This window comes from Dermochelys coriacea, chromosome 2 (assembly GCF_009764565.3).
Source record: "Dermochelys coriacea isolate rDerCor1 chromosome 2, rDerCor1.pri.v4, whole genome shotgun sequence".
Taxonomy (NCBI): Eukaryota; Metazoa; Chordata; order Testudines; family Dermochelyidae; genus Dermochelys; species Dermochelys coriacea.
Window position 1 is genome coordinate 116018896 of NC_050069.1, and position 12218 is coordinate 116031113.

Here is a 12218-nt window from a genome sequence, read left to right on the forward strand (position 1 = left end):
CAGTGCACCCCACCTCACCCCTCACTGGAATACACCCCTGCCCCTCATTCACACTCACACTGCAATGCACCCTCCCCTCATTCACACTGCAGTGCACCCCACCTCACCCCTCACACTGGAATACACCCCTGCCCCTCATTCACACTCACACTGCAATGCACCCCTCCCCTCATTCACACTGCAGTGCACCCCACCTCACCCCTCACACTGGAATACACCCCTGCCCCTCATTCACACTCACACAGCAATGCACCCCTCCCCTCATTCACACTGCAGTGCACCCCACCTCACCCCTCACTGGAATACACCCCTGCCCCTCATTCACACTCACACTGCAATGCACCCCTCCCCTCATTCACACTGCAGTGCACCCCTCCCCTCATTCACACTGCAGTGCACCCCACCTCACCCCTCACTGGAATACACCCCTGCCCCTCATTCACACTCACACTGCAATGCACCCTCCCCTCATTCACACTGCAGTGCACCCCACCTCACCCCTCACACTGGAATACACCCCTGCCCCTCATTCACACTCACACTGCAATGCACCCCTCCCCTCATTCACACTGCAGTGCACCCCACCTCACCCCTCACACTGGAATACACCCCTGCCCCTCATTCACACTCACACTGCAATGCAGCCCCACTTAGGCTGACCGGGTGTCCTGTTTTGGACTGGAACACCCGCTCAAAAAGGAATCCTGACAGCTCCAGTCAGCACCACTGACCGAGCCATTGAATGTTCAGTTTGCAGCGCCACAGTGGGGCTGGCAGGCAGGCTCCCTGCTAGCGCCACGCCATGATCCATGCAGCTCCCGGCTTGGAAAGCAGCCCGCATGTCCAGCTCCTCACCTTAGCGGTTGCCAGGGGGGTGCTCATGCTCCCCTGACCATAGGAACAGCTCCCATGGGCTGGGTCAGGGCAGGGGAGGAACTAGCGCCACTCGCGAGTGCTCAGTAGGTGGCTCTTGAGGGGTTGCGTGGCGTGTGCCTTTCCAGCTGTTTTCCGGTCCTGTTCTCCTCACGCTTCTCGTGTGGCTGCGCTTGAGCAGCAGCACGTGCCCTGCTGTGAACTGCGGTCTGTCATCCCCTCTCTGGCACCCAGGAGTCGGACATATGTGTATCCTCATCTCCGAGTGCTGGGAATGGGGCTGCACGCCCATCCCCCTCGCTGCATCTCTCCCCCCACCATCCCCGTTATTGCATCCTTCCCCATCCCAACTCCCGCACCCCATCCCCCCGTCACTGGGTCGCTTCCTTCAGCTGCCTCATTACTGTTTGGCTGCTGCAGTAATTTATACCAGGGTTAGTTAAGGACAGAGGTTATCTGATCTCTGATTAATGTTCTTCCACTTGTCTCTCTCCCTCCAGCCTTCCATATCTTCTCTATAATGTGACAGCAAAGTCAATTTGGTTCAGATGTTGCAGCACTTTTATTTCTGTGCCAGTCAGATATAGGTGAATTCAAATTCCATAGGACCAGGGTTTTTGGCTCCTTCCTCTATTGCTAGTATATGTAAGCGGGGGAATAGTCCCGCTCTTGTGGGGAAATTTCCTGGCTTCTGCACTACCCCGGTGAAGTGGGCTAGCGAAAGGATCTGAGTCCTCGCTCTCACTTCCTTTACCCAGTGGCTTCTCTGCTCTGGAGGGCTCCCCTTCCTCTCCTGTCTGGCAGAGTCCTCATAACCCCAACAAGGCTGGGCCTAGGATTCCTGGGGGGCTCGACCCCCAACCCTGCTATGGTCACCTAGGACAGGGGCTAGGGGTCCCCACTCTGGGGTACTCTCTCTGCACTGGGCACTTCTCTGACCCATTGACCATTACATACAAGTCAAAGCTAATGCAAGTTATTTAATCAACAATTAATTTTAAAAAGGAAAAACGGAAAAGGTTAAAAGTTAAACATGTCACCCCACTCTGTGGCATCACAACCAGCGTCTCTGGATCGTCGGGGCAGTTCACAGTCTGTTCCTTGACAGTCCCAGGCCTTCTTCTCAGGCCCTGGCTGTGCTGCAGGGATGCTGTGGGTTGGACACTCGCTCTGGTGGTGGCCTCACGCTCTCAGGCTCTAAGTGGTAGGACCCTTCTTCCCAGTGTCACCCCCGCCCTGTCGGGGTTACAATCCAAGCCTGGCATGCAGAGCCTCTTGGCTGAGCCGTCTCCCTGTGCGGGGCCTGCTGCCCTGGGTCCCCCTCGGTCTCCCCAGCTGCTCACTGCACCCAGCTCCAGACTGCTCCAGCCCCAGCTCCACCACTCTGTCTCTGCACTGCTGCTGCTGCTGCTCTGCCTTCAGCTCCCTGGGCTGCTTCTTTGGCCCCTCTGCCTCTGGTTGCTGCAGCTCTGCTCCCAGGACAGGTCTGCTCTACAGGCTGCTTCTGTGACTCTGCTCCCAGCACTGACCTGCTTCCTGGGCTGTTTTTCGAGCCCCTCTGGCACTGGTTGCTGCAGCTCTGCTCCCAGGGCAAGTCTGCTCTCTCTGGGCTGTGCCTCTGGCATTGGGGCTGCAGCTCTGCTCCCAGGACAGGGTCTGCTCTCTCTGGGCTGCTTTTCTGGTCCCTCTAGATCTGGCACAGCTCAGCTCCCCAGCTCAGCTCAGGCCCCTGCTTTCTCCTTAGTTCGGCCCCATTCTGTCTGACCCAGGCGATTCCAGCTCACCGGGAGAACAGGACCTCCCTGGCCTCCTGACTCCCTGATTAGCCTGCCAGCCCTGTCTACCAGGCTGACCTGGAGCATTGGCCTCTCCCCATTGTTCCTGGGGACTGTCAGTCTCAGGGTCCTGATTCCCCATCGACCCTTCCCCCTTTTTAGTACTGGGAACTAGCAACTAAAACACCCCCACTGAATATTAGTAAGGGGGCAACAGTCTCCTTACATATAGTGAAATATCACGCAGCTCTTTCCCTGCAGAGAAACTTTAGAGGAAAACTGTGGTTATAAACAAGGGTAAGGGAGGAGGCGATGTGCTCCAGTAACTGAAGCACTGACCTAGGAGTTAGGAGACCTGGGTTATAGTACTGGCTCTGTCTCTGACCTGCTACGTGACCTTGGGCAAGTCATCTTTGCCTCATTTTCTCCAACCATAGAATATGCCAAGACCCTCCTTTGTAGATCACTTTGAAATCTAGGAATGTATATACTGAAAGTATTATTAAATGACTGAACATTTATATGTCTGAAATACACTATGATAGAGTCACTATCCAGGAAGATACCATCTTTACAATCTCAGGGTGAAAATCATCCTTTTCTCTTTCACAACAGCTAAAGCTTCTTCGTGTCCTGATTATTAGCTCTCAACCTTCTTCTCTCTGGTCATTCCACCATCTATATAACCACTTTCCCGTCCATCCTCCAAGGTTCGCTCTTACTTCACAACATCAAGTTTGAACTTCTTGTCCTTTCTTTTCAAGTCCTACATAACTCCACCCCCCGCCTAACTTCCCAATCTAGTATTTTAGTGCATCTCACCTCTCCCATTTTGCCTTGCCAACACGTGCCTTAATGCACATTTTCTCAGCTTTTTCCACCAATGATTTTGTACTCCCCCCATGCCAACTCCTAGTCCTCAAATTCCCAATTCTCACCCACCTAGCCACTCCTCACACTTCATTCATGATTCTTCCTTAAGCATCTCTTCTTCCCCAGTGCTCAAAAAAAAAAAAAGGCAATAACAGCTACCATTTATATCTCAAAGTGCTGTACTAACATTAGTTTAATTAGTCCATACACCCTCCTGTGGAGGTGTTATTTGAGGCCCAGTTTGTTTGGAACAATGTTCTACATTTTGCAGTGATATATAGATACTCAGTAAGTGTGGCCGCAAGAATGCAGTTCCAGGAAAAAAAATGAAAGACTAAAGCAGTTCATAGCATGCCTCCTCAGGTTGCACCACACAGATGGACAAGTTTGTAATTAACATCTGTTCAACGTGAAAAATGAACTGCATTTCGTTAAAGCACCCTCCATGCTAGAGGAGAGAATATAAAGTGCACAGAAATCAAACTGGAATGCAACTGCAAAGGGATGGCTCTTAAAGTCTGGGAAAACGAGCTCGGCTTGTGAGCCATTGCAGCAGGAATGTCTGCCAACAATCAACAGTTCTGAAACACAGATGTCCTAAGCCTTTTGGTGGTTAACATCTCCGACAGGCTACAATGTAAGCAATATGAGCGCAACATGCTATAAGAACTGAACTGAAAAGAAAATTTAGCCTATCAGGGAAAAAGGCTTCCCCTACGGCAGTCTATTAGATTGCAAAGTCCCTCACCAGACTGTTAAGGAAACTAAGTAGTTATGAAAAAAGAAAAGGAGTACTTGTGGCACCTTAGCGACTAACAAATTTATTAGAGCATAAGCATAAGCTGTAGCTCACGAAAGCTTATGCTCTAATAAATTTGTTAGTCTCTAAGGTGCCACAAGTACTCCTTTTCTTTTTGCAAATACAGACTAACACGGCTGCTACTCTGAAACCTGTCATTAAGTAGTTATGGTATTCATAGACTCAAACTTTAAGGCCAGAAGGGACATTATGATCATCATTCTAGTCTGATCTCCTGCACATTAGAGGCTGCAGAACCTCACCCTCCCACTCCTGTAATAGACTCATCACCTCTGGTTGAGTTACTGAAAGCCTCAAATGATGATTTAAATACTTCAAATCAGGGGCGCTGGAATGGAGGGGCCAGGGAGTCAAGAACCCCCCATAGGGTTGCCAACTTTCTACTTGCACAAAACCAAACACTCTTGCCCTGCCCCTGCTCCACCCCTTCTCCGAGGCCCCACCCCACTCACTCCATTCCCCCCAGGCCTCCATCACTCACTCTCCCCACTCTCATACTCATTTTCACGGGGCTGGTTCAGGGGGTTGGACTGCTGGAAGGAATTTTGAGCTAGGGCAGGGGGTCGGAGTGTGTGTGTGTGTGAGGTCTCCAGCTGGAGTTGCAGGCTCTGATGTGGGGCTGGGGATGAGGGATTTGGGGTGCAGGAGGGGGCTCTGGGCTGGGGCAGGGTGTTGGTGTGCGGGGTGGGGTGTGAGGGCTCAGGATGGGGGTGCAGACTCTGGGGTGGACCTGGGGATGAAGGGTTTGAGGTGTTGGAGGGTGCTCTGGGCTGGGACCAAGGAGTTCGGAGGGGGCTCCAGGCTGGCGGGGGGTGAAGGTTCCAGCTGGGGGTGTGGGCTCTGCTATGGGGCTGGGGGGTTTGGGGTGCAGGAGGGGGCTTTGGGCTGGGGCTGAGGGGTTCGGAGTGTGGGAGGGGGCTTTGAGCTGGGGCAGGGGGTTGTGGTGAGGAGTGGGGTGTGAGGGCTCTGGACGGGGGTGCAGACTCTGGGGTGGACCTGGGGATGAGGGGTTTGAGGTGTTAGAGGGTGCTCTGGGCTGGGACCAAGGAGTTTGGAGGGGGCTCCAGGCTGGCGGGGGGTGAAGGTTCCAGCTGGGGGTGTGGGCTCTGCTATGGGGCTGGGGAGCTTGGGGTGCAGGAGGGGGCTTTGGGCTGGGGCTGAGGGGTTTGGAGTTTGGGAGGGGGCTTTGAGCAGGGGCAGGGGGTTGGGGTGAGGGGTGTATGTGAGGGTTCCGGCTGAGGGCACAGACTCCGGGGTGGGGCTGGGGATGAGGAATTCAGGGTGCAGTAGGGTGCTCTGGGCTGGGATCCATGGGATTGGAGGGTGGGAGGGGGATCAGGGCTGGGGCACGGGGCTGGGGCCTGGGAGAGGGTGAGGGGTGCAGGCTCCAGGCAACACTTACCTCAAGCAGCTCCTGGAAGCAGCGGCATATCCCCCCTCTGGCTCCTACGCGGAGGTGCAGCCAGGTGGAGGGAGTACATGCCAGCTGCTTCCCGGGAGCCGCACGGTGCGGAGGCTAGCAGAGAGCCTGCCAGCCCCACTGCGCGGCAGCGCCAACCAGACAGTCAACGGCCTGGTCAGCAGTGAAAACCTGGGCCCTTCCATTATTAGTAGCACTTGTCCTCCATACTATATCTGAGAAACTAATCACACAATTGCCAGTAGTATTTATTTCATTAAAACATTAAAGGGGTCTCTTTTCATATCCAAATTGGATTCTGCATACCCCAAACACTATCACAGGGGAAGCTTTTTTCCCCAAAGTGATTTTGACCCAAACAGACTTTTTTATCCTTTCCACCACTTCTAATTTCTTTACAGTTTATCTCATCATTAATATACAGTGCTACTTCACCATCTTTACCTTTATTTCTGTCTTTCCTGAATGGCACATGCCCTTCAATACCTGTACTGCAGTCATGACTGCTATTCCACCATGTTTCTTTTATCCCTATAATACCTGCTTTCACTTCCTGCACCAGTAGTTCTAGTTCCTCCAGTTTGTTACCCAGGCTCCGTGCATTGGTGTACAAACATCTTAATTGTTGCTGCTTGGCTTCGCCCAGATTCCTCACCCGATTGGGTACAGTCATTCTACTGTCAGTATCGCCTGACTTTTACTATAATTGGTATTGGCATTATCTTTCCTCTTAATGTCCATTCTCCTACCCGCTGCTGTTTCTTTCTTGATTTTCCTCTAGGTCAATATTAGAATCAGGCATGGAGAATATATTAGCATCTCCCAGCTGTCTCCCCTGAGTTTCAAGTTTAAAGCTCTATTAATCAGTTGTGCCAACCACAATGCTAGAAGTATATTTCCCTCCCTACTCAAGGGGAGTCCATCCTACGAGAACAGTACTCTGTCCATGAAGGCCTTCCAGTGATCAAACATCCCAAAGCCCTCCTTATAGCACCATTGACTGAGCCATCAGTTAATCATCATAATCTTGCCTTGCCGCTGAAGGTCAACTGTCTTCTCCAGCCTGGCATAGTCTCCCTTGATGTGTTCCAGTGAGAATCTAGCAGTATCATTTGTTCCCATGTGAACAACAGTCAGTGGATTATTTCCTGCTTCCATTAGGATCCTCTTTAGCCTCAGGTCCACATCCCATATTTTAGCTCCCAGCATGATTCACCCTTCTGTTCTTCGGATCAGCTCTGGTGACAGGCCTGTCTGTTCTTCTTAGTAGGGAGTCACATAGACCTGATTCTTCCTGGTGTTGGTGTGATTCTCTGGCCTTCCAGTTGTTCTTTCTGGCTGCAAGTCCTTTTGTCTTTTGTTTTCCCTGGCAGTGTTCTGAGAGTCATCCTTGATCCTCCTGGGGCTCTGAACTCTGGCTATCTCCATTGACTCTTCCCTTCTTCTTGTAGGACTAGCCGCTCTTCCCTTCTTCCTTGCCCCCACCTTCTGTTACAGCCTGCTGTACCCATTCTTCATTTTCCAATTCAGCAAACCTGTTCCTGAGCTCTATTTCTCCTTCACTAACCAGTCTTTTCCCCAGCCTGGTTCTTGTAGTGAAATGCTTCCACTGGCCACTTTCTTCACCCATCAGTCTACCCTCACAGTTCTGCAGCATAGCTTGTATCTGCGATTCTTGAGTTTTCCCTTTAGCCGTCTGTTATCTTCCCTCGATCATCTGCTTGAATCCCCTTTGAAATCCAACCATAATTTCCATCTGCATCACCAAACCTCAGATCTTCTCTTCCATCAGATCTATCAGATGGCACTTCATACAAATGAAGCTTTTTTCAGGTACCCACTCCATGATAGTGTACATCCTGCAACTTCCACATCCAGTCAACTTCATCTTGACTTTTCCATTGCTTGGGTCACTACCACTGCTGCCCCTGTACAGTCAGAGCCTTCCCGCCTAAGCTCCTGTCAAGGAAACAAAAAACAACCCCTCCCCAAAACAAACAAAACCCCCACCAAAACAAAAACATAACACTACACATGCCCTCCTCCAACAAAACTCTCCCTCAAACTCCCCTGTATTCAGCTCTGTTTTCTGGCATCTGTGTTACCCAGATGGTTTATAACAGGGCCAGGTTCTTTAACTGGCTACCAGCATCTATTGTCTGGGGAATAACCTCCCTCAGCCCACCAGGTAAGTAGGTAAACAGAAGACTTAACAAGGAAATATCTTTCAAAACAAACAGGGTTTATTTAGGGAATTTAACAATACCAGGGAATGTAAGGGGGAAAGGGAAATGACTCAGTGGTTTGCCCCAACAGTGGGCTTGAAGCCTGGTCTCCAAACAACCCTAGACAATAGTCAAAAGTTTGTACTTGCAGGTCCCCAACGGACCCACTGGATAATGATGCATGCACACAGCAGCTTTTGGACGTAAGCAGTCATCTGCAGCTGGGCTAGGTGGATCCTGGACCTACCACTGCCTCCAGTGGTTGCCAGGGACAGGAGGAGCACAGGAACAAATGGTAGGTTCCCTGGGTCACACACGACAGGTAAGTCTCAGGCATAAGATGACTCAGATTGATGGTGAGGATCGGTGATGACGATGATCTGTGGTGAAGGAAACCAGGGCAGATAGACTGTTACCGGCTGTCTCTCTAATGGACAGCAACTGCTGACAGACATGCAACCCTTGTAAAGGCTCTATGTTGCAAAAGTTCCACAGAGTCAGTCAGAGCCAGTCCCTTCTGCTAGGTTCCAAGTCCTTTAAATGTTCCATAAGCACAACAGCATCAACAACATCAATAAATACAGTAAACATGACAATAAACACAAAGGAAACAGCCACTGTTCCTGTGTTGCGGCCTGGCTGCTTTGCTGCCTTTGTAAACTCCCTAATAAGAGAAGGCCCCCTGAGGGAAGGTCCACTCATGGATCAGTAACTGGTTAAAAGATAGGAAACAAAAGGTGGGAATAAATTATCAGTTTTCATGGCAGAGAATGGTAAACAGTGGGGTCCCCCACAAGTATCTATACTGGGACAAGTGCTGTTCAGCATATTCATAAATGATCTGGGAAAGGGAGTGAATAGTGAAGAGGCAAAGTTTGCAGATGATGCAAAATTATGTGAAGAGTTCTAGTGAGATCTGACATAACTGGGCAACAAAATAGCAAATGAAATTCAACACTGATAAGTGCAAAGTAGTGCAGACTGGAAAACATAACCCCAACTATATATAGGGTTCTAAATTAGCTGTTACCTCTCAAGAAAGATCTTGCAGTCCCGGTGGATAATTCTGTGAACTTCAGTTCAATGTGCAGCAGCAGTCAAAAAGGCTAATCATTAGGAAAGGGATAGAAAGATAAGACAGAAAATGTATAATGCCACTATATAAAATCCATGGTGAGTCCACACCTTGAATTTTATGAATAGTTCTGGTCGCCTCATCTCAGAGAGGATATAGTGGAACTGGAAAAGGTTCATGGAAGGTGCATAAAGATGATCAAGGGGATGGAATGGCTTACATACAAGGAGAGGCTAAGGACCGTTCATCTTAGTAGAAAAGAGACAGCTAAGGGGTTATTATGATAGAGGTCTATAAAATCATGAATGGTATGGAAAAAATGAATAGAGAAGTGTTCTTTACCCTTTCCCACAATACACAAACCAGGGGTCATCCAATGAAATTAATAGGCAGCAGGATTAATACAAATAAGAGGAAGTACTTTTTCACTCAACACATAATGAACTGTGGAACTTACTATCATGGGTTGTTGTGATGGCCAATAATATCCATTTCAAAAAAAGAACTAGATACATTTATGGAGAACAGGTCCATCAATGGCCATTTGCCAAGAAGATCAGGGATGCAATCCCATGCTCTGAGCAACCCTAAACATCTAACTGCAGAACCCAGGAAGGGAAGATGGGGTGGATCATGCCAACTGCCTTGTTCTGTGCATACACATCTTGGTACTGGCCTCTGTCAATGACAGGATACCGGGAGGTGGGCCATTGGTCTAATTCAGTATGGCAGTACTTATATTTCCTTTTGTCTGTTCTTTTGTTTCCTTCTCCTCTCTTTGATTGATACTAATATATCACCTTTTACCTAAGAAATAGACTTAGGTGCTTTCCCTCCCATGCTTCCATTCCATTCCCCTTTCATTGTGTGCTACACTTATCTTTTAGCCTGTATGCTCTTTGGAACTCTCCTTCACTGTATGTTTTGTACAGAGCCTAACACAAAAAGACCCTGATCCTAACTGGGGCCTCTGTGTGCTACTATAATAATTAATACAGTAAAAGCTGTGTTATCTGGCACTTTACAAACCAGAAAGCTCTAGAAACTGGCATTTCTGATATCCATTAAAAGTCCAGTTGGTGTGGGGCCGGCAGGCTCCCTACCTGGCTCCGCGTGGCTCCTGGGAAGTGGTGACATATCCTTGCTGCTCGTAAGTTGAGGAACGGCCACTGGGGCTCCATGGGCTGCCCCCACCGCACCCTGCCCCACCCTGAGCACTGGCTCCGCAACTCCCATTGGCCAGGAACCATGGCCAATGGGAGCTGCAGGGGCGGCGCCTGTGGGTGGAGGAAGCATGAAAAGCCACCTGGCTGTGCCTCCGCCTAGGAGCAGCAGAGACATGTCACTGCTTCTGAGGATCTGTCCGAGGTGAGCGCCGCCCAGTTCTGGCACCCCAAACCCCCTCCTGCACCCCAATCCCCTGCCCCAAGCCCCCTCGACACCCAACTCCCTCCCTCTTAGTTAACTGGAATTTTTGACTCAGCGGCACCCCCCATTCCCCCAACATGCCGGGTAACAAAGGTTTTACTGTAATATCACTACTGCGAAGAGATGATGACATTAACTTTATCTGCGCAGAGCCTGAGTAACTGACTTCTTATGAAAGTGAAGTATTGATGAGTTGGCCAGATAAAAAATCCACCTTCAACCCACAACCAGCTTTTTGAAACTTGAGGTTCCATTTTGCACCCAGATTTATGTCACTAAGATATGTAAGACATCCACCCAAGTCAAGGTGTGTTGAGAATGTTCAACACATCACAAAAGAGTGTGCAAAGCCTAAAGAGTAGAAAATATGATCTTTTATATGAGATCAGCTTCATTTTTTGGAAACAAGCAAGTTCTTGGCTGGCTTAGACCAACAAGGTAAAAAAACCTAGAGTAAAAAGACAAAAGTGAGAAGAAAAAACATCTTTTGTTTTAATATACCTAGTATCAAATGGTTCAGCTATCTGCAATCTGAGCCACGGACTTTTCCTAGATATTGCTCCATCACTTGTCATGCATTTGTTGCAGTATCTAAAATTAAAATATATACCGTACCATCTTCTTCCAACAGAGGGTGCTAAAACACCAAGTTTACATATGAAAGCTGCAAGCTACTCTTAAACCAAGTACTCATAAAACTGCACTGCTTCTAGCATTCATTTACTTCATTTTTATAAAAAGAAAAGGAGTACTTGTGGCACTTAGAGACTAACAAATTTATTTGAGCATAAACTTTTGTGAGCTACAGCTCACTTCATCGGATGCATTCAGTGGAAAATACAGTGGAGAGATTTATATACACACCCAGAGAACATGAAACAATGGGTTTTATCATACACACTGTAAGGAGAGTAATCATTTAAGATGAGTTATTACCAGCAGGAATGCGTGGGGGGGGGGGGAAGCGGGAAGGAAGAAAACCTTCTGGCTCTGTCAATCTGTTTCTTCACTTCAGCAGGTGGGTACTGTAGTTGTAAGAATGCTTGATAGAGATCTAGTAGGTGTTTGTCTCTGTCTGAGGGGTTGGAGCAAATGCGGTTGTATCGTAGAGCTTGGCTGTAGACAATGGATCGTGTGGTGTGATCTGGGTGAAAGCTGGAGGCATGTAGGTAGGAATATCGGTCAGTAGGTTTCCGGTATAGGGTGGTGTTTATGTGACCATCGCTTATTAGATTGACAGAGCTAGAAAAGTACCCAGAAGTTACCTACTACAGGACAAGCCCAACAAAGAAAATAACAGAACGCCACTAGCCATCACCTTCAGCCCCCAACTAAAACCTCTCCAACGCATCATCAAGGATCTACAACCTATCCTGAAGGACAACCCATCACTCTCACAGATCTTGGGAGACAGGTCAGTCCTTGCTTACAGACAGCCCCCCAACTTGAAGCAAATACTCACCAGCAACCACACACCACACAACAGAACCACTAACCCAGGAACCTATCCTTGCAACAAAGCCCGTTGCCAACTCTGTCCACATATCTATTCAGGGGATACCTTCATAGGGCCTAATCACATCAGCCACACTATCAGAGGCTCATTCACCTGTGCATCTACCAATGTGATATATGCCATCATGTGCCAGCAATGCCCCTCTGCCATGTACATTGGTCAAACTGGACAGTCTCTACGTAAAAGAATAAATGGACACAAATCAGACTTATT

The 12218-nt window shown here is 49.0% G+C and overlaps 1 long non-coding RNA gene across 1 annotated transcript; it reads right to left on the reverse strand.

Moving 5' to 3' along the window:
- Positions 1-7982: 7982 nt before the first annotated feature.
- LOC122458475 lies at positions 7983-9427 on the reverse strand. Its single transcript, XR_006278532.1, has 2 exons — positions 9017-9427; positions 7983-8698 (listed from the first exon to the last, which is right to left on the reverse strand). It is a non-coding gene; the product is annotated as an uncharacterized LOC122458475 (long non-coding RNA).
- Between the last annotated feature and the right edge of the window lie 2791 nt (positions 9428-12218).